This window comes from Marmota monax, unplaced genomic scaffold (genome assembly GCF_021218885.2).
Source record: "Marmota monax isolate L192 unplaced genomic scaffold, Marmota_monax_Labrador192_F-V1.1 WCK01_AAM20220418_F8-fsc00001, whole genome shotgun sequence".
Taxonomy (NCBI): Eukaryota; Metazoa; Chordata; class Mammalia; order Rodentia; family Sciuridae; genus Marmota; species Marmota monax.
Window position 1 is genome coordinate 51,286,133 of NW_026693777.1, and position 26,797 is coordinate 51,312,929.

Below are 26,797 nucleotides of genomic sequence, written 5' to 3' on the forward strand. Positions count from 1 at the left end.
CCACCAGCTCACAGGTATAGTATTCTTACCCATACTGAGCACTACGCTGAGGCGCTGTACATACATCATCTCAAGCAGTCCTAAAAAACCCCCAAAAACTGTCACTATTTCACTACCACTTTACAGATGAGGAAATTGAGGTTTACAGTTCTGAGCAGTTCTGAGGATTGCCTAACGAACAAAGCCACATACAGTCCTGTGTGTTCTCAAATGAAAGATGTTTCTTAGAAATGCATCAGAAATGAGAAATCTTCAAATATCTCTTGATTAGTGAATTCACTGACCCTCCTACTACAGCCCTCACCCTAAAAAGAACCAGGACCTCCTTAAGACAAAGCCCAGGAAAGGGCTCACATTAATCCCATTAGCAAGAACATCCACTTCAGTCCTTTCAACTGAGGGAGTGCTTTGCCAGGCTTGGCTGGGGAGCTCATTTCTCATCTAGACCTCAGGGGCGGGGTAGGCAGTAGGGGTATCCAGGCCTCCCTCTTCCCCCAAAGCAAAACTGCCTGACAGTGTCACAAACCTTGTTCTTTTTTCTACCCTCCGGCCTTGGTTTAGTGTTCCAGCGTCTGAAAGACTGTTCTAGAACTAGTAAATGTCCTATGAATAGTGATTTGTCTACAAAGAACTAATTTTGGACAATTACCAGGGGAACAAATTAAATTTTCCTTTGAGATTAATTTAATCATGCTAATTTTTTTTCTCCAGGATGCTTAGATGCTTACGACATTTTAGACAGTTTCAAACAAAATGTTGACTTTTCTTTTGTGACATCGGAAAAAAAGAACTGAAAATACCTGTAAAATTAGAGAGAGAGAGAGAGATTTCAAGTATACACCTTCTCCAGAGAGATAAGAAGGTATACAAAAGAGCAAAGGAAAGATGAAAAGTTGCATTTTCATGGAAATTTCATAGGCATCCCTAATGATCTGTGTGCCCCCTATTTCTGCCTTGCCAGAGCTCTTCTATGCCTCCTCCTATGGATCCAGTATCTGCTGGAGAGTAGGCCCTCAGCTCTGGCCGACTGGCCCATCTCAGTCGGGGCTTTGAGTTCTATGAGTAGATGGGCACGTCTTTGAACTGATGTGGAAGCTAACTTGCTCAGGCAACTTCCTGAAAGGACTTTGGGAACAACAGTACACATAAGCTGCTTTGCTTATGAGGACTAAAAATTTAAAAGACTATGGTCACACACTGCTGTGCAATCTGGGAACAAGGCCAAATTTCCAGCAGGACTTCAATGCTTATGACAATTAAAAAGGCACAATGGAAAAGTCCAGTCAAGAAAAAAAAAAAAAAAAAAAAACACCTCTGAAGAACTTCTCAGAGGGCCAAGAGGTTATAACAACACACTATGAATAGTCTAATCCTTCCTGGGACACCACTGCTTCCACCAGGGGTCTACATAAATAATACCACCTCAAGGGTTGCCATTTTCTCCTGAACCCCAAGAGATTAGAGGGGAAGCCCCTGCTACTGGAAGGCCCCCACCCCTGCAGAGTGCTGTAATCAGTTGGGACCCTACTGTACTCCCTTGCCTGGGTTGGCAATGAATCTAAATTTAAATTTGGACTGACCCACAACACCTGTCTTTGTGGTTTTTGTTCATAGTTTTCTTTGGAGAGAGAAATGAGAGGGAGAGAACAGAGGACTGGTTGGAAATAGGGAAGCAAAATTCTCTACATTGGTGAGGGAGGAAGAAGGAGACAGGAGTGATAAGAAGACCTTAAAAATATCCTTAACACACAGCAGAAACTATAATTTATAAATAAAGTGTCAGTCTGACTTTTTTGTGATCATAACATGCACAAAGGAGGGTTTGATAAATTTTTACCAAATTTGGAGGTTATGCTGGAGATGATCCGAATTAAATAAAGATTACCCAAAATTTGCTTTGGGATTGACAGTGGGGTTCCCTAATGGCATACATAAAAATAGGCAGTTGTCTTCTGTAGCCACCAACACAGAGATTCAAGAAGAAGCCCAAGTGAGGGCTGAGCACAACAAGACCTACCATGATGTGATCACAGAGTCCCCAATCAAGGACAGATGCTCCAAGTCACTAAACTGATTTGCAAATGAGCTGCTTCTCACAGAAGCAATCCTAAGTACAGGCCCCAGAGCAAGTAATTGTAGAGATTAGTTTATTTAACAGTTAACAATCCACCAGAGCATCACTAGGGAGGCCGGCTAGGAGTAACTACCATATACAAAACTGCTTCGAAACAAAGCAGACCAGATCCTTTCCCCTGTTTCTTGAATGAATAAATGAATGAATGTGGGCTCCTGGCTGCAGTTCCCAAAGCTTCTCTGCCATCTCACCCTACTTCCTTAATTCTTCTTCCCAACCCATTCCTCTTCCACAGTCTTCCACCCAATCCACTCCATCTAGGGGGTAAATGTTAGAAAATTGGACTCTGCCCCTTTCACTGGATGACAGAGGGATCACCAGTAGCACTGTAAATTAGGATTTTAAGGGGTGAGGAAGTAAAACCTAGGGGTCTGTGGCCGAGGGCTTTTTTAGAAACAAGTTTTCCCCAAATGGTTAATGTTTATAATTATAGGTACTAAAGATGTCAAGCTCTGTTTTAGATACTCTGTTCCCACAATAATTTTCAGAAAAATTATTTGCTTGCAACCTTAGTAAGGACAGTGAAACCTAGAAAGGATGAAAGCTAAAGCCATAGTCCACAATACCCAAGTGTTTTTTATGAAATTTGCTGATTCCAGATCTAAAGAAAATCTCCCATTAAGAAACAGGGAAGAAGAGAATGCAGACATGCTATAAAGAAAAGAGTTACACAAAAACTGCAAAGTATTAGATTAAAAACAGAACCAGAGATCAATGGAAAAGAGTAGAAGACAGAGACAAATCCTCACAGATACAGTCATCTGATCCTTGACAAAGATGCTAAGAACAACATTGGAGATAAGACTGTCTTTTTAACAAATGATGCTGGGATAATTGAATGCCCATATGAAGAAGATTGAAATTAGATCTCTATATCTCACTCTGCACATGGTCAACTCAAAATGGACCAAAGACCTAGGAATTAGACCAGAAACTATGCAACTGCTAGAAGAAAATGTAGGGTCAACCCTCCAATATACAGGTGTAAGTAATGACTTCCTCAATAGGGTCCCAGAAGCTCAGAAAATAATATCAAGAATTGATAAATTGGGTGACACCAAACTTAAAAGCTTCTGCAGAGCAAAGGAAACAAATGAATGAAGAAGAACCTACAGAATAGGAGAAATCTTTGTCAGTTACTCTTCTGGATATATATTAAAATATCCAGTATATAGAGAGAGGGCTCAAAAAACTTACCAACAAATAAGCCAATCAAAACTGGGCCTATGAACTAAACAAATATTTTTCAAAAGAAGAAATACAAATGGTCAACAAAAATATTTTTAAAAAATGTTGAACATCTTTAGCAATCAGGGAAATGCAAATCAAAACTGCACTGAGATTTCATCTCACTCCAATTTGAATGGCAGCCATCAAGAATACGAATAATGGGAGGGCAGAGAAGATGGCGGCAAATAGAGTGCATCACCCCCGTGTACCGCGTCACTGCGCAGGTGAATAATGAGTTAGAACGACCAAAAGCTATCTTGTTAGGAATTTCCAGCAAAATTGGGGTGCACCAAAACCTAGAGGAAGGATTTCCATCATCGAGGGCCGGTTACTGGGTCTCAACCGCGAATGAACTGTGTGCCAGGAGATCCAGGCTGATTGATCCGCAGCCCGCCCCGCGGCCCGCCCCGTGGCTAGAGACGGCGGGGCGCCGAGAAGCGGCCAGCAACGCAGAGAAACAGCGCTACGGATTCTGTGGAGTCCTGCCGGCTGTGCCCTCACTGAGCTCCGGGCTGAGTTCGGGGTTTGAGACGGGGGAAGGAAGTGGTCCAGTTCTGTCCCCCACATCGGACAGTCCACCAAGGAAGCCAGCGGCCACCATCTTGGAGAGCTGACGTCACCATCACCAGTTTCCGACAGATCGCAGCAATAGAACAGATGTGTGTTATTCAGCCCATCTCCCATACAGCGGGGAATTCGCATAAAATCTCTCCCCGGCTTTCCGGAGACGGGACTATCAGAGTGAGTCTGGATGGAGGCGTGGGGAAAGGTAAAGGCACCTGACCTCCAACTCCCCCTCCCATCAACAGCAAAAACGAAACCTGTCTTGCGAGCTCTGGGTGAGTGGCAAGCGGAAGGAATCAAACAATAAGGTGCCAGTTCCCAATAGCCACGCTCCACACCAAGCAAACTGCAGGCCCAGAGTATAGTTTGAACTGCTGAGAGGCATCACACTGGGGAAGGCCTGGCTAGCAGGAGAAGCCAGGGGACTAGAGGCCAGGAATAAACCTAAGCTAACAGTTTTTTGAGAGACACCAGGGGGGGAGGAGGGAGCGGCCTCACACGGATTGTATCCTACAGCCAGAGGGCAAAATCTTGGCCCAGAAGGCACAGCAGCACCTACTGGAAGCGAAGAAAATAGAAACCTAACAGTGCCTTTTTTTTTTCTTTCTTGTTTCATTTTTTTAATTCTTTAGTTTTTTAATTTTAATTTTTTTTCTTTTAATTATTTTTTTCAATTGTAATTTTTTACTGCATTTTATTATTTTTTATCATTTCTTTTCATTTCTATTCTTTTCTCTTTCTTTCTTCTCTCCCTCTCTCTTTCTTGGCTTGTGTTCTTACCTTTTCCCCATCTTTCCTCTTAAGCATGAACACCCAGATTACATATAACTTATTAAATTAAAATAGGTGAATACTACGAATAGGTCTATAGTCCGCCTAAGCCCTTAACTACCCCCAAGTACTCCTGTCTATTCTCTTGTTAATATCCGCCTGCATTTGAGCAACCCCCCAAAGAAGCTAACATATACTAACCTCCATACCATCAAATCGCCCGACCTTAACATAAAATCCTAAGTCCAAACCTCAATTCTCTATATGCCATCAAAATCTGAAGCCTTTAATGAAACTATGAATTTACCTTAAATCACAATTAAATCCAACATCTCTAAACATTGTCTCCCAACACAAAGGAGAGATATTGGAACTATAAAAACCAAAACAAATTTAAAGGAGAAAACAAAAACACAGCAGTCAAACAGAGTTGGAAAGTAACTTGAGCACCATGAAAAAACAAGGGAAAAAAGGATTACAAACAATGCAGGACAACTTAAATACACAGGAGAACCTAGAGGCATCAGAAAAATGGACACAGAAAAAACTCAAGGCATACCTAACTCAGATGGAACGGAATCTTAGAGAAGACATTAGACAGCAAGTCCAAACAATGAAAGTATATTTTGAAAATGAATTAAATAAACAAATTCAAATGGCAAAGAACGAGCTCTACCAGGAGATAGAGATTTTTTTTTAAAAAATCAAACAGTAATCCTAGAAATGCAGGAAACCATAAACCAAATTAAAAACTCAAACGAGAATATTACAAATAGACTAGATCAAGTAGAAGTCAGAACATCAGATAATGAAGACAAAGTATATCAACTTGAAAAGAATATAGTCAACACAGAAAGGATGCTTAAAATTCACGAGCAATCTATCCAAGAGATATGGGATGTCATAAAAAAACAAACTTAAGAGTCATTGGGATAGAAGAAGGTATAGAGGTTCAAATCAAAGGAATGGACAATCTATTGAATGAAATAATCCTAGAAAACTTCCCAGATATGAAAGATGGAATGGATTGCCAAATCCTGGAAGCCTACAGGACCCCAAACATTCAAAACCGTAATAGACCAACTCCAAGACACATAATTATGAAGATAGTGAACATACAGAACAAGGAGAGAATATTAAAAGCTACGAGAAAAGGAGGCAGATTACATTCAGGGGTAAACCAATTAGGTTAACAACTGATTTTTCATCACAGAATTTGAAAGCGAGAAAATCCTGGAACAACGTATTTCAAATGCTGAAAAATAATGGATTCCAACCAAGAATACTGTATCCAGCAAAATTAAGCTTCAGATTTGACAATGAAATTAAAATATTTCACGATAAACAAAAGTTTAAAGAATTCGCAGCCAGAAAACCAGCACTGCAAGGCATTTTGAGCAAAACACTACAAGAAGAGGAATTGAAAAACAGCACCCAAAACTAACAGTGGGAGGTAACTCAGTAAAGGGAAGGAAAAAAAATAACCAAAAAGTAAAAACTAGCCATATTAAAATAAATAAATAAACAAGCATGATGGGAAATACAAACCATATATCACTAGTAACCTTAAATGCTAATGGCTTAAATTCACCAATCAAGAGACATAGGCTAGTAACCTGGATTAAAAAAACAAATCCAACAATATGCTGCCTTCAGGAGACTCATATGATAGGAAAAGACATACACAGGCTGAAGGTGAAAGGTTGGGAAAGATCATATCACTCACATGGTTCTCGGAAGCAAGCAGGAGTGGCCATACTCATATCGAATAAAATCAACTTCAAACCTAAGTTAATCAAAAGGGATAAAGAAGGACACTATATACTGTTAAAAGGAACCATCCACCAACAAGACATAACAATTATCAATATGTATGCACCAAACAATGGTGCTGCAACGTTCATAAAACAAACTCTCCTCAAATTCAAGAGTCAAATAGACCACAAAACAATAATTATGGGTGACTTCAACACACCGCTCTCTCCATTGGACAGATCCTCCAGACAAAAGCTGAATAAAGAAACTTTAGAACTCAATAACACAATCAATAACCTAGACTTAACCGACATATATAGAATATATCAACCATCACCAAGTGGATACACGTTCTTCTCAGCAGCACATGGATCCTTCTCAAAGATAGACCATATATTATGTCATAGGCCAACTCTTAGTAAATATAAAGGTGTGGAGATAATACTATGCATCTTATCTGATCATAATGGAATGAAACTGGAAATCAATGATAAAAGAAGGAAGGAAAAATCCTGGATCACCTGGAAAATGAACAATATGTTACTGAATGATCAATGGGTTACAGAAGACATAAGGAGGAAATCAAAAAATTCTTGGAGATAAATGAAAATACAGACACAACATATCGGAATCTATGGGACACAATGAAAGCAGTTTTAAGAGGGAAATTCATTGCCTGGAGTTCATTCCTCAAAAAAAGAAAAAACCAACAAATAAATGAACTCACACTTCATCTCAAAACCCTAGAAAAGGAAGAGCAAAACAACAGCAAATGTAGTAGAAGGCAAGATATAATTAAAATCAGAGTGGAAATCAACAAAATTGAAACAAAAAAAACCATTGAAAAAATTGATAAAACTAAAAGTTGGTTCTTTGAAAAAATAAATAAGATCAAAAGACCCTTAGCCATGCTAACGAAGAGAAGAAGAGAGCAAGCTCAAATTACTAATATACAGGATGAAAAAGGCAAGACCACAACAGACACTACAGAAATACAGAAGATAATTAGAAATTATTTTGAAACCCTATATTCCAATAAAATAGAAGATAGCGAAGATAACAATAAATTTCTTAAGTCATATGATTTGCCCAGATTGAGTCAGGAAGATACACACAATTTAAACAGACCAATAACAAAGGAGAAAATAGAAGAAGCCATCAAAAGATTACCAACCAAGAAAAGCCCTGTACCGGATGGATATACAGCAGAGTTTTACAAAACCTTCAAAGAAGAATTAATACCAGTACTTTTCAAGCTATTTCAAGAAACAGAAAAAGAAGGAGCTCTTCCAAATTCATTCTACGAGGCCAACATCACCCTGATCCCGAAACCAAAGACACTTCAAAGAAAGAAAACTACAGACCAATATCTCTAATGAACATAGATGCAAAAATCCTCAATAAAATCCTGGCGAATTAAATACAAAAGCATATCAAAAAAATTGTGCACCGTGATCAAGTAGGATTCATCCCTGGGATGCAGGCCTGTTTCAATATATGGAAATCAATAAATGTTATTCACCACATCAATAGACTTAAAGATAAGAACCATATGATCATCTCGATAGATGCAGAAAAAGCATTCGACAAAGTTCAGCATCCCTTTATGTTCAAAACATTAGAAAAACTAGGGTTAACAGGAACTTACCTCAACATGGTAAAAGTTATATATGCTAAGCCTCAGGCTAGCATCACTCTGAATGGAGAAAAACTGAAGGCATTCCCTCTAAAATCTGGAACAAGACAGGGATGCCCTCTATCACCACTTCTATTCAATTTAGTCCTCGAAATGCTAGCCAGAGCAATTAGACAGACAAAAGAAATTAAAGGCATAAAAATAGGAAAAGAAGAACTTAAATTTCACTATTTGAGGATAATATTATATCTAACAGACCCAAAAGGGTCTACAAAGAAACTACTAGAGCTAATAAGTGAATTCAGCAAAGTGGCAGGATATAAAATCAACACGCATAAATCAAAGGCATTCCTGTATATCAGCGACAAATCTTCTGAAATGGAAATGAGGACAACCACCCCATTCACGATATCCTCAAAAAAATAAAAATAAAATAAAATACTTGGGACTCAACCTAACAAAAGAGGTGAAAGATTTATACAATGAAAACTACAGAACCCTAAAGAGAGAAATAGAAAAAGACCTTAGAAGATGGGAAAATATACCCTGTTCATGGATAGGAAGAACTAACATCATCAAAATGGCGATATTACCCAATGATCTCTTTAGGTTTAATGCAATGTGATCAAAATCTCAACGGCATTTCTTGTAGAAATAGATAAAGCAATCATGAAATTCATGTGGAAAAACAAAAGACCCAGAATAGCAAAAGCAATTCTAAGCAGGAAGTGTGAATCAGGTGGTATAGCGATACCGGATTTAAAACTATATTACAGAGCAATAGTAACAAAAACAGCATGGTACTGGTACCAAAACAGGCAGGTGGACCAATGGTACAGGATAGAGGACACAGAGAACAATCCACAAAATTACAACTTTCTTTTTTTTTTTTCTTAATTTATTTTTTTATTGGTTGTTCAAAACATTATAAAGCTCTTGACATATCATATTTCATACATTAGATTCAAGTTGGTTATGAACTCCCAATTTTACCCCAAATACAGATTGCAGAATCACATCGGTTACACATCCACATTTTACATAATGCCCTACTAGTAACTGTTGTACTCTGCTACCTTTCCTATCCTCTACTATCCCCCCTCCCTCCCCTCCCATCTTCTCTCTCTACCCCATCCACTGTAATTCATTTCTCTCCTTGTTTATTTTCCCATTCCCCTCACAACCTCTTATATGTAATTTTGTATAACAATGAGGGTCTCCCTCCATTACCATGCAATTTCCCTTTTCTCTCCCTTTCCATCCCACCTCATGTATCTGTTTAATGTTAATCTTTCCTTCCTGCTCTTCCTCCCTGCTCTGTTCTTAGTTGCTCTCATTATATCAAAGAAGACATTTGGCATTTGTTTTTTAGGGATTGGCTAGCTTCACTAAGCATAATCTGCTCTAGTGCCATCCATTTCCCTGCAAATTCTATGATTTTGGTCATTTTTTAGTGCTGCGTAATAATCCATGGTGTATAAATGCCACATTTTTTTTATCCATTCATCTATTGAAGGGCATCTGGGTTGGTTCCACAGTCTAGCAATTGTGAATTGTGCTCCTATGAACATCGATGTAGCAGTATCCCTGTAGTTCGCTCTTTTAAGGTCTTCAAGGAATAGTCCAAGAAGGGCAATAGCTCGGTCAAATGGTGGTTCCATTCCCAGCTTTCCCAGGAATCTCCATACTGCTTTCCAGATTGGCCGCACCAGTTTGCAGTCCCACCAGCAATGTACAAGAGTACCCTTTTCCCCACATCCTCGCCAGCACTTGTTGTTGTTTGACTTCATAATGGCTGCCAATCTTACTGGAGTGAGATGGTATCTTAGGGTGGTTTTGATTTGCATTTCTCTGACTGCTAGAGATGGTGAGCATTTTTTCATGTACTTGTTGATTGATTGTATGTCCTCCTCTGAGAAGTGTCTGTCCAGGTCTTTGGCCCATTTGTTGATTGGGTTATTTGTTTTCTTATTTTTTTAATTTTTTGAGTTCTTTGTATACTCTGGATATTAGGGCTCTATCTGAAGTGTGAGGAGTAAAAATTTGTTCCCATGATGTAGGCTCCCTATTTATCTCTTTTATTGTTTCTCTTGCTGAGAGAAAACTTTTCAGTTTAAGTAAGTCCCATTTGTTGATTCTTGTTATCAACTTTTGTGCTATGGGTGTCCTATTAAGGAATTTGGAGCTCAACCCTACAATATGTAGATCGGAGCCAACTTTTTCTTCTATCAGACGCAGAGTCTCTGATTTGATATCTAGCTCCTTGATCCACTTTGAGTTAACTTTTGTGCATGGCGAGAGGAGGGGATTCAGTTTCATTTTGTTGCATATGGATTTCCAGTTTTCCCAGCACCATTTGTTGAAGGTGCTATCCTCCCTCCATTGCATGTTTTTAGCTCCTTTATCAAATATAAGATAGTTGTAGCTTTGTGGATTAGTCTCTGTGTCCTGTATTCTGTACCATTGGTCCACCCTCCTGTTTTGGTACCAGTACCATGCTGTTTTTGTTACTATTGCTCTGTAATATAGGTTTAAGTCTGGTATCGCTATACCGCCTGATTCGCACTTCCTGCTTAGAATTGCTTTTGCTATTCTGGGTCTTTTATTTTTCCATATGAATTTCATGATTGCTTTATCCATTTCTACAAGAAATGCCGTTGGGATTTTGATTGGCATTGCATTAAACGTATAGAGAACTTTTGGTAATATCGCCATTTTGATGATGTTAGTTCTGCCTATCCATGAACAGGGTATATTTTTCCATCTTCTAAGATCTTCTTCTACTTGTCTTTTTAGGGTTTTGTAGTTTTCATTGTACAAATCTTTCACCTCTTGTGTTAGGTTGATTCCCAAGTATTTTATTTTTTTTGAGGATATTGTGAATGGAGTGTTTTTCCTCATTTCCGTTTCAGAAGTTTTGTCGCTGATATACAGGAATGCCTTTGATTTATGCGTGTTGATTTTATAGCCTGCCACTTTGCTGAATTCATTTATTAGTTCTAGTAGTTTTTTTTTTTTTAATTTTTTATTGTTGGCTGTTCAAAACATTACATAGTTCTTGATATATCATATTTCACAATTTGATTCAAGTGGGTTATGAGCTCCCATTTTTACCCCATATACAGATTGCAGAATCACATCAGTTACACATCCATTGATTTACATATTGCCATACTAGTGTCTGTTGTATTCTGCTGCCTTTCCTATCCTCTACTATCCCCCCTCCCCTCCCCTCCCCTCCCCTCTTCTCTCTCTGCTCCCTCTACTGACATTCGTTTGTCCCCCTTATATTATTTTTCCCCTTCCCCTCACTTCCTCTTGTATGTACTTTTGTATAACTCTTGTAGACCCTTTTGGGTCTTCTAGGTATAGAATCATGTCATCTGCAAATAGTGATAATTTAAGTTCTTCCTTTCCTATTTTTATGCGTTTAATTTCTTTCGTCTGTCTAATTGCTCTGGCCAGTGTTTAGAGAACTATATTGAATAGAAGTGGTGACAGAGGGCATCCCTGTCTTGTTCCAGATTTTAGGGGGAATGCCTTCAATTTTTCTCCATTGAGAATGATGCTAGCCTGAGGCTTAGCATAGATAGCTTTTACAATGTCGAGGTAAGTTCCTCTTATTTCTAGTTTTTCTAATGTTTTGAACATAAAGGGATGCTGTACTTTGTCGAATGCTTTTTCTGCGTCTATTGAGATGATCATATGGTTCTTATTTTTAAGTCTATTGATATGGTGAATAACATTTATTGATTTCTGTATATTGAACCATCCTTGCATCCCAGGGATGAATCCTACTTGATCATGGTGCACAATTTTTTTGATGTGCCTTTGTATCCGATTCGCCAGAATTTTATTGAGGATTTTTGCATCTAGGTTCATCAGAGATATTGGTCTGTAGTTTTCTTTCTTTGAGGTGCCTTTGTCTGGTTTCGGAATCAGGGTGATGTTGGCCTCATAGAATGAATTTGGCAGAGCTCCTTCTTTTTCTATTTCCTGAAATAACTTGAAAAGTATTGGTATTAATTCTTCCTTAAAGGTTTTGTAAAACTCCGCTGTATACCCATCCGGTCCTGGACTTTTCTTGGTTGGAAGGCTTTTGATTGCTTCTTCTATTTCATCTATTGTTATTGGTCTGTTTAAGTTGTGAGTATCCTCCTGACTCAGTCTGGGCAAATCATATGACTTAAGGAATTTATCGATGTCTTCACCATCTTCTATTTTATTGGAATATAGGTTTTCAAAATAATTTCTAATTGTCTTCTGTATTTCTGTAGCGGCTGTTGTGATATTGCCTTTTTCATCCCGTATGTTAGTAATTTGAGTTCTCTCTCTTCTTCTCTTCGTTAGCATGGCTAAGGATCTGTCGATCTTATTTATTTTTTCAAAGAACCAACTTTTAGTTTTGTTAATTTTTTCAATAGTTTCTTTTGTTTCAATTTCGTTGATTTCCGCTCTGATTTTAATTATTTCTTGCCTTCTACTACATTTGCTGTTGTTTTGCTCTTCCTTTTCTAGGGCTTTGAGATGAAGTGTGAGCTCGTTTATTTGTTGGTTTTTCCTTTTTTTGAGGAATGACCTCCAAGCGATGAATTTCCCTCTTAAAACTGCTTTCATTGTGTCCCATAGATTCCGATATGTTGTGTCTGTATTTTCATTTATCTCTAAGAATTTTTTGATTTCCTCCTTTATGTCTTCTGTAACTCATTGATCATTCAGTAACATATTGTTCATTTTCCATGTGATGTAGGATTTTTCCTTCCTTCTTTTATCATTGATTTCCAGTTTCATTCCATTATGATCAGATAAAATGCATGGTATTATCTCCACCCCTGTATATTTACTGAGGGTTGCCCTGTGGCATAATATATGGTCTATTTTTGAGAAGGATCCATGTGCTGCTGAGAAAAATGTATATCCACTTGATGATGGTTGATATATTCTATATATGTCAGTTAAGTCTAGGTTGTTGATTGTGATATTGAGTTCTATAGTTTCTTTATTCAGCTTTTGTTTGGAGGATCTGTCCAATTGTGAGAGAGGTGTGTTGAAGTCACCCATAATTATTGTGTTGTGGTCTATTTGATTCTTGAACTTGAGGAGAATTTGTTTTATGAACGTCGCAGCACCATTATTTGGTGCATAAATATTGATAATTGTTATGTCTTGTTGGTGAATGGTTCCTTTTAACAGTATATAATGTCCTTCCTTATCCCTTTTGATTAATTTAGTCTTGAAGTCAATTTCATTCGATATGAGGATGGCCACCGCTGCTTGCTTACGAGGACCATGTGCGTGGTATATTTTTTCCCAACCTTTCACCTTCAGCCTGTGTATGTCTTTTCCAATCAGATGTGTCTCCTGGAGGCAGCATATTGTTGGATTTGTTTTTTTAATCCATGTTACCAGCCTATGTCGCTTTATTGGAGAGTTTAAGCCATTAACGTTTAGAGTTACTATTGATACATGGTTTGTACTTCCAGCCATGTTTGATTATTTATCTTCTTTTTTTTTTATTTAGTTTGTTTCTCCATGGTTAGCTTTCCCCCCGCCCTCTGTCTTTATAGAGGCACTTCCCACTGATGGTTTTGGTTATTGTTTTTCATTTCTTCCTCGTGTAGTGTTTTGCTCAAGATGCTTTGCAATGCTGGTTTTCTGGCTGCAAATTCTTTTAGCTTTTGTTTATCATGAAAGATTTTTATTTCGTTGTCATACCTGAAGCTTAATTTTGCTGGATACAGAATTCTTGGTTGGCATCCATTGTCTTTCAGTGTTTGAAATACGTTGTTTCAGGATCTTCTCGCTTTCAGCGTCTGTGATGAAAAATCCGTTGTTAACCTTATTGGTTTACCCCTGAATGTAATCTGCCTCCTTTCTCTTGTAGCTTTTAATATTTTCTCTTTGTTCTGTATATTGGATATCTTCATAACAATGTGTCTTGGCGTTGGTCTACTGTGATTTTGTGTGCTCGGTGTCCTGTATGCATCTACAATTTGTATATCCGTTTCCTTTTTTATTTCTGGAAAGTTTTCTGTAATTATTTCATTCAGCAGGTTACTCATTCCCTTGGTTTGAATCTCTGTACCTTCTTCTATCCCGATGACTCGTAGGTTTGGTTTTTTTATGTTATCCCATATCTCTTGGATGTTTTTCTCGTGGTTTTTAACCAGCCTTTCTGAGTTGGCTAGGCTCTTTTCAAGATGATATATTTTGTCTTCATTATCTGATGTTCTGGCTTCTACTTGCTCCACTCTGTTAGTGATACTCTCAATTGAGTTTTTAATTTGGTTTATCGTTTCCTTCATTTCTAGAATTATTGTTTGGTGTTCTTTTTATAATCGCTATCTCCTGATAAAGATGCTTAACTTCTTCTTTTATCTGTTTATGTAATTCATTTTCAAAGTGTTCTTTCACTGTTTGGATTTGCTGTCTCGTATCTTCTTTAAGGTTCCATTCCATCTGTCTAAGGTATTCCTTGAGTTCTTTATATGACCATTTTTCTGCTGACTCTAGGTCCTCCTGAATATTTAGGCTGTCCTTCATTGTTTGTACTCCTTTTCTTCCTTGCTTTTTTATGCTGCTCACGTTACTTCTTGTTCTGTTTGACTGCTGAGTTACTGTTTACTCTTATAGATTTATTTGATGCTTGGGAGGAAAGGTATTAGAAGGGAAGGGAAGAAGTCACTAAAGAGAATGAGAGTAGGCAGGTAGAATTCAAGGAAGGGGGAATAAGAAAATTGAAAAGAAATGAAAAGACAAAAGAAACAAAAATAACAAAGATTAGATAATAAAGAAAGAAAGAAAAGATGAAAAAAAATTTTTTTAACAAAAATAATAATGATAATAAAAAAATGAAAATTAAAATTTAAAAAATAATAATAAAATAAAAAAAATTTAAAAAAAATTAGAAACATTGAAAAAAGTTAAAGAACAACAACAAATAAAAATTGAAAATGAAAGAAAAAGAAGGAAAAAAAAAGAAAAAGAAAAAAATTGATAATAATAATAATAATAAATGCAGTCCTAGAGTTCTATTAACTTCTCTTCCAGTAGGTGGAGCTGTGCCCACTGGGCCAAGCTTCTCCTCTCAATAGGTGGGAACCATTCACTGTGCAGCAGCTCTTTCTCCTAGACTGGGCGGGTCTCCAATCCTGAGTGTCTAGGGCCTTCTCTTGTGTTTCCTCAAGCCAGGCCGTGCTCACCTGTGGCGCTCACCACAGTACTGGCTACATGCCAGGTCTGCTGCTCCTGGGAGCCCTGTTTTCATGAACACCTGGGTTCACTCTCCCTGTTTGCCTCCCTCAGACCCTAAGTTTGTAGAGCTTGGGGCTGAGATCCCCCAGCGAATTTGCTTGCCCTCCTGTAGCCACGCCCCCGGTAGCTGGTGCAAGAGACCTCAGTTGTCAGCACTGGTGGGAGCGGTAGCCGGGAGTTCCGTGCCACGAGTCCCGCGCCACTCCTGATTCCCTCGGTCTGGTTATTGCGTTCACAGGAGAGCTGGGAGTGGCCCTTAAGGTTTCCCTGCTGTGTGGAGAGAGATGGCTAGGGGATTACACACCTGTCGCGCTGGTTTCAATGCAGTTATCTCCTCCGCCCGTGACGCCAGTTCTCTGCCATGGTGGTATCCCATGCAAATGGTGACCTTCGTTCCCTTTGCCGGGTGACCAATGCAACGGGTGGGTCCTGACTGTCTCTCCCAATCCCCGTTTAAGTCCTGTGGCCACTGCCTATGAAGGCTCGGTTGGCTTTTACCTCTGTAAGTTCCTAAGGGCTGACCAATTATTTCAGCGGGATCGTTAGTGCTGAGTCACATGAAGCAGACGAACTGGAGCTTAATTGCCTCCGATTCGGGCTCTGTGTGTGTGTTCTGAGGGGCCCAGCCTGTACACCCCAGATCCACGTCAGCTCAGCATTGCCTAGTGATCCTGAGCAAACAGCATTTAGACAGTTTACGGCTCCCTATGCCCGCGCAGTTGAAGATGTCAGAGACTTGATCTCTCTGCGCCTGCCACCATGTTAGATCTCCTCAATGATATTCATGTTGCCCTTACAGCTTCCTGGCATAAGCAAGTTCTTGGGATTATACAAACTGCTGCTTCTGTTTCCAGTCCAGATTTCTAGAAATGAAACCCTGCCGCCGTTGCCTCCGTCTCTGGGCGGCGCTCACGGGCGCCGCGCTCGTCTGCGACTGTAGCAGAGCCGCCCTGGCCTCCGCAGCTCTTCAGCCCGGTGCCCGGCCCCTGGGGCCCAAGCGGCTGCCGCCGCGGCTCTCCATCCCCATCCTCCGGAGCACGGGTCCCCTGGCAGGGGGGTGCAGAACGACCCCAGAGCAGGCTCTGCCCGAAGGTGCAGCGGCGAACAGGCCACCGAGGCGCTCGAGGCTGCAGTCCAGCCTTCGGAGGACAGGGCTCGGCACGCAGCCCAGCTCCAACCTCTAGATGCTGCTGCCGGACAATGTATACAGAGCCATCAAGACAGCAAGCACAAAGCAAATGGCGGCTCCCGCGGAGTGGATTTTCGGCACAGAAACCACAGTCCCGCCAACAATCCCAATCCACAAACTCTCCCTGTATAAAAAATATTCAAAAAAAAAGAAAAAAAGGCGGGGCGCACTGAGCTTTCTTTCCCTCGGGTACTTACAATCCACTGCTGATTACACATTCAGCTTCTCTGCCCGGAGCGAAGCGAAAGAGGAAGCAGATGGGAGCCACAACTTTCTTATATTTGATAAAGGGGCTAAAAGCATGCAATGGAGGAAGGATAGCATCTTTAACAAATGGTGCTGGGAAAACTGGAAATCCATATGCAACAAAATGAAACTGAATCCCTTTCTCTCGACATGCACAAAAGTAAACTCAAAATGGATCAAAGAGCTTGATATCAAATCAGAGACTCTGCGCCTGATAGAAGAAAAAGTTGGCTCCGAACTACATATTATGGGGTCAGGCTCCAAATTCCTTAATAGGACACCCATAGCACAAGAGTTAATAACTAGAATCAACAAATGGGACTTACTCAAACTAAAAAGTTTTTTCTCAGCAAGAGAAACAATAAGAGAGGTAAATAGGGAGCCTACATCCTGGGAACAAATCTTTACTCCTCACACTTCAGATAGAGCCCAATATCCAGAGTATACAAAGAACTCAAAAAATTAGACAATAAGATAACAAATAACCCAGTCAACAAATGGGCCAAAGACCTGAACAGACACTTCTCAGAGGACAACATACAATCAATCAACAAATACATGAAAAAATGCTCACCATCTCTAACAGTCAGAGAAATGCAAATCAAAACCACCCTAAGATACCATCTCACTCCAGTAAGATTGGCAGCCATTATGAAGTCAAACAACAACAAGTGCTGGAGAGGATGTGGGGAAAAGAGTACTCTTGTATATTGCTGGTGGGACTGCAAATTGGTGAGGCCAATTTGGGAAGCAGTGTGGAGATTCCTGGGAAAGCTGGGAATGGAACCACCATTTGACCCAGCTATTGCCCTTCTCAGACTATTCCCTGAAGACCTTAAAAGAGCATACTACACGGATACTGCCACATCGATGTTCATAGCAGCACAATAGCTAGACTGTGGAACCAACCCAGCTACCCTTCAATAGATGAATGGATAAAAATAAATGTGGCATTTATACACAATGGAGTATTACGCAGCACTAAAAAATGACAAAATCATGGAATTTGCAGGGAAATGGATGGCATTAGAGCAGATTATACTAAGTGAAGCTAGCCAATCCCTAAAAAACAAATGCCAAATGTCTTCTTTGATATAATGAGAGCAACTAAGAACAGAGCAGGGAGGAAGAGCAGGAGGAAAAGATTAACATTAAACAGAGACATGAGGTGGGAGGGAAAGGGAGAGAAAAGGGAAATTGCATGGAAATGGAAGGAGACCCTCATTGTTATACAAATTACCTATAAAAGGTTGTGAGGGGGAAGGGAAAAAAACAAGGGAAAGAATTAAATTACAACAGATGGGGTAGAGAAAGAAGATGGGAGGGGAGGGGAGTGGGGATAGTAGAGGATAGGAAAGGTAGCAGAATACAACAGTTACTAATATGGCATAATGTAAAAATGTGGATGTGTAACCGATGTGATTCTGCAATCTGTATTTGGGGTAAAAATGGGAGTTCATAACCCACTTGAATCGAATGTATGAAATATGATATGTCAAGAGTTTTGTGATGTTTTGAATAACCAATAAAAAAATATGAATAATGATGGGGAGGATGTGGGAGAAAAAAAGAACAGTTATACACTTTGTGTAAACAGTTATACACTTTTTGTAAATTAATACAACTCATATGGAAATCAGTTATCAGTAGACAAAAGTAGGAATGGAACCACCATATGACCCAGCTATACTACTCCTCAGTATTTATCCTAAAGAATTAGCATACTATGATACATGCATATCTATGCTTATATCAGCACAATTCACAATAGCCAAATTGTGGCACAGGCCTAGGTGTCTTGATAAATGGATGAAGAAAATGTGGTATGTATACACAATGATGTTGAAGCCAGAATTAGACAGGCAGTCAGTGTAGATAGGTAAATCGAGTCAGGTTGAATCAAGGAGGCCAATTTTGAGTGAGTCCAGCAAGTTGGAGACTGTCCCCTAAGGGATTGAAATCTTAATTCCTTCAGAGCCCTTCCTCCACTCTTATCAAGAACCTCCCCAGCAATGTAAGAGTGTACTTTTTCCCCCACATCCTCTCCAACACTTATTATCATTTGTCTTCATAATAGCTGCCATTCTGACTGGAGTGAGATGAAATCTTAGAGTAGTTTTGATTTGCATTTCTCTGATTGCTAGAGATGGTGAGCATTTTTTCATATATTTGTTGACTGATTGTATATCCTCTTCTGAGAAGTGTGTGTGTTCGGGTCCTTGGCCCATTTGTTGATTGGGTTATTTGTTTTTTCAGTGCTTAGTTTTTTGAGTTCTTTATATACTCTAGAAATTAGTGCTCTATCTGATGTGTGAGGGGTAAAAATTTGCTCCCAGGACGTGGGCTCTCTGTTCACCTTACAGATTGTTTCTTTTGCTGAGAAGAAATTTTAATTTTATTTCATCCCCAAAAGTACACTCAGACATTGCTGGTGGGACTGCAAATTGGTACAGCCAATATGGAAAGCAGTATGGAGATTCCTTGGAAAGCTGGGAATGGAACCACCATTTGACCCAGCTATCCCTCTCCTCGGACTATACCCAAAGGACTTAAAAACAGCATACTACAAGGACACAGCCACATCAATGTTTATAGCAGCACAATTCACAATAGCTAAATTGTGGAACCAACCTAGATGCCTCTCAGTGGATGAATGGATAAAAAATGTGGCATATATACACAATGGAATTTTACTCAGCTTAAAAGAGAATAAAATCATGGCATTTCCAGGTAAATGGATGGCACTGGAGAAGATAATGCTGAAAAACCAGCCTCTACCTCAGAGCAAAGACTGTCCAAGGAAGGGACATGACCTTTGTCCTTGAAGAGACCCACAGAGCACTCCTAGGCACATTCCCACTGTGCTAAGTTGTTTATCTACAAATAACAGGAGAGATTTGCTGCGCCAGGTGTCCCTGACTCAGTCAGGCTAGGTGGGGATCCATAGCAACCCTCTATCAGCCACCAATCAGCATGAGACAGGGAAATACCTGGGATGCCAGATGACCCTCCCAGTAGTTTATGGTGTTGGGAAACCACGTAGTTCAGCAGGAACATCCCTCTTGGCTTAAACCAATCAGTTCAAATGAATACCCCTTTTGTACTGACCAATCACCGTTACCCAACTTGTTCCCACCAATGAATGTGCTAATCATGTTTTAGAGTTGTTATTTGATTTTCCCCTTCCGCGGTGTGTGATGATTTGCTAAGAGATGCTATGATGCATGTGGGGGTCCCTGCCTTCTCCAAAGAATGTATAAAACTGGTGCAAACCCTGGGCTCGGGGCCTCTCAGCGTCACCAGTTGCTGTGTGTGCGTGCGGAGGACCGAGCTAGCTCGCAATAAACACCTCTTTGCTGCTTACATCAATCTTGGGTCTCTGGTGGTCTTTTGGGGGTCCTGAATTCGAGCATAACAATGCTAAGTGAAGTTAGCCAATCCAAAAAAAAAAAATGTCAAATGCTTTCTCTGATATAAGGGGGCAGACCCATAGTGGGGTAGGGAGGGGGAGCATGGGAGGAATAGATGAATTCTAGATAGGGAAGAGGGGAGGAAGGGAAAAGGAAGAGATAGGGGATTAGCAAAGATGGTGGAATGTGATGGACATCATTATCCAAAGTACATGTATGAAGACACGAATTGGGTGTCAGCTTACTTTATATACAAACAGAGTTATGAAAAATTGTGGTATATATGTGTAATAAGAATTGTAATGCAAAAAAAAAGTACAGGTATAAAGGCAAAAAAAAAAAAAGAACCCCCTCCCCCAGCTCCAACCTGTTGCTAAGGTAACTTGTCCCAGGAATTACCCCTCCCTACAAGAAGCTATATTTGTTCATTAATGTGTCCTTGGCTGCTCCATCCTGCCCTTCCCCCTTCAGACCACCTGTTTCCCACCTTTTGGCCATCCCACCAGCATTTCCTAGGCCTAGTCAAATGCCTAGTCATGTAGCAGGAAGGAGAAAGATAAGGGGAAGAGGGCAGAAGAACAAAGAAAGCGTAGGACATATAAAAAGGGCGGAACACCTCACTTCTTGGGATACCAGGATACCAGCTATGGCCCCCTTCTCCCTCCAGGGAGAAGTCTATGTTACCCCTTTCTAAATAAACCCTGCTTTATATGCTTGCTTCCACATGCTTCTCTAATGTTCAAACTTCAACATGAGAGAAAGCAGGACTCATCACTGATAACCAGCAGTATCAATGTTGTATTCAGTCATTAAAAAAAAAACTGAAATTATGTCATTTTCAAGAAAATGGATGGAACTTGAAAGCATTATGTTAAGCAAAATAAGCCAAACTCAGAAGGTCAAGTGCATATGTTTTCTCTCATATGTAGAAACTAGACAGAACAAGGTGGGGAATGGGGTGAGTCTCATGAAAATTGAAGTGAGACAAGAGAGTAGAGGAAGAGAACCAGGGATAGGGAGGAAGGCAGGAAAAAAGGAGGTGCAGGGGAATTAAACTGACCAAATTGTATTGTCATATCATCGTGTGCATCTATGAATATTTAACAATGAATCTCACTATTATATAGAATTATAATGCAGCAATAAAGATTTTTCTATACGAAAACTAAAAGGAGGTAGTATAATGAGACACTTTAACCCTTAAACTCAGGATGCATAGATTAAAAAAGAAAGACCTTGCTCACAAATCTTGTTTCAGAAAAACTTCAAGATCTTTTAAATCCATTTCCCCAAAAAATATCTTAGTCATATTTACTATAAAGAAAAAACAATCCAGTTCAAAATTACTCTATTGAGCACCAATTGTCCCAAGAGATAACAAGTAATAGGAAAAAGTAAGGGTTTGAAGTCCTAAATCTAAAAGGTGACTCCATATTTTACCAATTAAGTAACCTTGGAAAAGTCACTTAATTCTTCCAATCCTTAGTTCCCCTTCTTGTGAAATTTGCATAACATTATCTACCATGCAGAGTGAAATCAAAGATCAAAAGAGATAGTAAGGGTAGATTACTTAGCATTGTGCTTGGTAGGTAATTAAATACTTATTCCCCCACCCCTGCTTTATGCTTTTGCCAAAATCTTCCAGGCCACTCCTAAATGAAGTAAAATCAATGCTTCTGAAACTCAAACATGCAAGATGAATCATTTGTGGATTTTGTTAAAATGCAATATTACATCTGCAGTTTTGTGGTGGGGCCTGATAGTTTGCATTTCTAACAAATTCCAGGTGAAGTCAATGATGCTGGTCTCAAGTCTGGAGACCACGCTTCAAGAAGCAGAGTATTAAATAACCCACGAATTTTCATAGGCTCAAATCGTGATGATATAGGAAAGGCCACATGTAACTTTTTCAAAATCCTCTGAAAATAATTAAGTTGAATTAATACACATCCAGTAAAGTCCCATTTGTGCAGTGTAGATTATGAACCTTGAGAGGTATTTGTGTAGTGTAAATTGTAAACCTTGAGAGGTATTTGATCTCTCCCAAGAGACTGTGGAGCTGAATCAATGTCAGAGGTGAATCCTTTTGATTCACTGAAGATATTTTTCTGGAGTTTTTTCTTCATTTTTTAAGAAAAATATACTGGATGAAAAAAAAAATCATAGATTTTCTTTTCATACATCTTAAACTTAAGCTCTAATAAATGAAGATTAGATCAAGTAGGAAGTTGGGAAACAAAGGAACCATTAAGGAAATTCCATAGGTGTGTGGATGCAAAGGGGAGTGTGGCAGCATGGGAAGGAAGCAGGGGACAGGAGGAATCCCTTTATAAAAAGGTACCTGGCCAAAAGGCAGGCATCCTTGAACAGATAATAGAATACAGACTCTGAATGGTTTCAGGAAATTACTTAGAACTTTTTTTTGGTGGGGCAGGGTGGGGGCGGGGGTGGGTCAGGTACAAGGGATTGAACTGAGCCACATCCCCAGCCCTATTCTGTATTTTTTTTAGAGACAGGGTCTCTTAGCACCTTCCTTTTGCTGAGGCTGGCTTTGAACTCATGATCCTCCTGCCTCAACCTCCTGAGCCACAGGGATTACAGACATGTACAAGGATTACACCAAGCCCAACACTATAACTAGTTTCAATAAAACATAAATTCAGAACTATTCCAATGTCAAAATACCTTAAGTATTGGTTTTAATAATGATGTATATAATCCACACTTGAATTTAATAAACAACAAAATGTAACTGCCTGTCAGATTCAAAACATTCAGTTCCTGTATATCCCAGACAGACTTTTCAATGAGCTCATTTTATTTTAACTAGTTTAGGCTTAGATCAGCTTCAAGGTGACTGACACTTGGCTTTTTTTTTTTTAAGAGAGAGAGAGAGAGAATTTTAATATTTTTATTTTTTAGTTCTAGGCAGACACAACATCTTTGTTTGTATGTGGTACGGAAGATCGAACCTGGGCTGCACGCATGCCAGGCGAGCGCGCTACCGCTTGAGCCACATCCCCAGCCCAACACTTGGCTTTTTGAGTAGCTAAATGGTTTCCCAAATTCAGATAAAATTCACGGTACAGTGCAAACTGTTAGACTTTCAAACTAAGTCAGACCATTCTTATAATATAAATGAAATGTGGTATTTTATCACTCCTTAATATTTTAAAAAGACATTTATTATCAATGTGAACTACAAAATTTATAGTAGATAAAATAATTTTGTTTATATATAAAAAATTAGTTAACATCAGTGTTCATAATCCACAACTCAACTCAATAATTTCTAGTACATAACCCAGAAAAAAAACTGGGCACTAACATAAATATATATTTTTCACATTATTTAGCATGCAGGCAGTTTATTGATTTTTCTCATATTAGAATTCAAGAGAGAAGAAAAAAATCAAATATTCCTTTGGCTTCTCTTTTCATCTAGAAAAATATGAATTATGCTTTCTCTGCAAAATATTATAAAGAGGATCTGCCCGTTTGTACTCCTAACCTCAAAAATTTCTTGCTTAGGACAATGGCGTTTTTGTGGTCTTTTGTCTACAAGAGTGTTTGAAATATCAAACAAATATATGGAACTAAGTGGTTTGCAAAAATCATAGAAACATGACTTGGAAAGGAATCTTCAATGTTCAATTATTCATTCTATCATTCTGCTTCCATATAAAAGTCATCTGGACCAGTACTAGAATAAATTTTTTAAAGGCATTTATGTTTATTAAGACCAGAAGCAATCATACAACATAACTGAACAAATATTGGGTTGGTGACAAGGTCCATTAATTATAGAAATTGAATCTAGTTAAGTAAACAAGGTGCAATGAATGTTTAACCACTCCAAAGCAACCTCTAGGTCTGCAGTGATACGGGATAAGGCATGTGGCTATGCCTTTAAGAGTGTTGGACTCAACATGATAATTTTTACTAACTTAGATCAGGGATTCTTAATACTGGTTGTCCATTAGAATCACCTACAGAACTTTAAGAAAATGCCTGGACTCCACCCCCAGAGCTCTGACTCACTAGATCCATTAGTTTTCATATTGCTGGAGATACAGAAGACATGCTCAGTAAGACCACATGTGATACAATAATAAAAGGGATAATAACCCTAACCCTAACCCTAACTCTAATGACAGGTTAAGTCAGTCCTTGAAAATTACATTAATAGGAATCAATAATCTCCAATAAACTAGTGCAAATTTAGGCTGGATGAATAATTTTTTCTCTACTTAATAACTTCTAAAATATTGCACTTGACTTTGGAGAAACCCCCCCCCCCCCCCGTAAGAAGTTACAGAAAATCTGAAGCTCTTTGAAAAGAAAAAGAAATGACAGCTGATTGTCCTGGAGATTAGTCTACTTAGTGAACTCTTGTTTGACATTGTAAACACAAATATCAGAAAGATTGTCCTATAAAAAAATGAGATACATTAGTTCTGCTTTGACCTCTGAAGGAAAGCAAAAACCAGTGGAAAACAAAGTAAAGAATATTCATTTGGCTCATTTGATGTTAAAATTATCTAATGATTAAAACTACCCAAAGACAGAAAAGCTATTTTGTGAGGCAGTGATTTCTGCTCCTCTAAAGGGATATAAGCACAGACTGGATATGCAGTTTAGAATTCTGTAAAGAGAACTGGATGGGAAAGCTTTAAAGGTTAATTCCACACTGAGTTTCTACAATAAACATAAACTAAATTTACAGTAGCAGTCAGTCAGCTTTTTCCTTTTGCATAAAACAATCCTTCTTCTTCCCTGTACTTTTAGACAATTGGCACAGAATGATGTCACCATCTCCAACATACCTGGATAACACCTGAATGGCCACAGCTGGAATAGTGTGCTCTTGTCTCCCAGTAGAGAACACATGCTTCTTGACAACTAAGAAGTTCACACTAAATCCTGAACAATTAGGACTGCTGAGATGTCCAGACTAAGGTAGCAGCAGCTGGAGATGTAGATTATCAATCCAGACATATGAATCTGATTGTTGTCCTATACTTAATTGCTTGAAGATCAGTCTCTCGCTATTCAAGCCAAAGCATTCTTACAGAGCTCTATGCATATCCTTAACTACAAATTCATGCAGCACACATAACATTTCTGCACACATAGATAGCCTCTAACTAACTCCTAGAATCATTTTTAAAGTATCTTCAGGTTTAATTTTAATGTCTAAATAGCTTACTTTTGTAAGAAGCTCTGTTTTGTATACTTGATAATTGTTGTGAAAGTAGACATTAGGTGTTTTCACCATAAAAAAATAATAATAAGTATGTAAGGGAATGCATATGCTAATTAACTTGATTTGGCCATTCCATGATATCCCACAATAAATATATGCAATTTTTGTCGAAAAAAATAGAGAGAAGCACATAGAAAATCAGTGATCTGAGCACAGGTTTCATAACAGTGAACATGAATTAGAGACCACATTTTTATGTTGATGATTTGATTAATCTTTCAACCAAAATATGGAAGGCATGATAAGTCACCATATTTTAGCGATATGATCACAGAACCATATTATTTGGTCCAGGGAAAAAAAATAACAAAACAGGATGAAAACCACTCAGAGACCGTTGGGGTTGGTGGTTTTTCTGTTAACTTCCCAGTTGTTACTGAACTTGCCCAATTTCATCTGTGTGATGATTTATGGATACTATCATACACCATCTACAAACAAAGGAAACTGAATTTGTAGTTCTCGGTCCACAAGGCAAGTTCCTTTTCTTCCAGCTCCATCTTTTCATTTCTCAGTCTTAGCTGAAATTTGTTTTATGATATCCAGTCTATAATAGTGCTCCAAAATTCTACCATTGAAAATTGCTTATTTTAACTCAATTCCAATTACATATTGCTTAGATACCTTTCAGTTTCATATCATTACAATAAAGAAATAAAAAAATAAAAATAAAAGTCAAATCTGTAGTTTCGTTTAAAATTTGCCTCGCAAAACAGGCAAATGAAATTAAGGAAGCAAGGAATCAATCAAATGCTTAGCCAAAAAAAAAAAAAAAAACTACACAAATCGAACATCAGAAAGATAAAACATTTATGCCTTTAAACCTTTGAATCCAGAAAGAAAATGAGTTTGAGAGTTGTCCAAAAAATATTTCCTTCTCCAAGTAAATTATTTAAAAAAGAAAAAATAAAATCTCTGCTATATGTAACTTTGAGTAATATACACAGGTATTAACAACACACAAAACAGAAGGCAAATAAAAAAAACAGAAAGCATTTTTGATGTTTGCTTAAAAATCACTATTACCATGGTAATATCAAACATTATCAATGTGAACTACAATGCCCCAATACAAAGAAGCAACAACTAACAACCAAAAACTCTTTAATAATGCAAGTTCCTGGCACTTTTTATGGTCAATTCCAAATTGTCATTCTGCTTATCATCATCTGTACTTGTCAGCTGGTACATGCACTATTCTAGTTATCAGGCCTGCTAGTAAGGATCAACAGGATATTCACAGTACAACCACACTGCCCAAGGAGAAAAAGAGAAACCCAACTTTCTCATCAAAGCAGGATGAGGGGCTGGGGTTGTGGCTCCCTTGGGGTTGTGGCTACCA

The 26,797-nt window shown here is 38.7% G+C and overlaps 1 protein-coding gene across 4 annotated transcripts in view; it reads right to left on the bottom strand.

Moving 5' to 3' along the window:
- The window catches only part of Atp8b4 (ATPase phospholipid transporting 8B4 (putative)), a 246,490-nt gene that overhangs the window by 167,009 nt on the left and 52,684 nt on the right, over nucleotides 1–26,797 (bottom strand). The window lies entirely within an intron of this gene.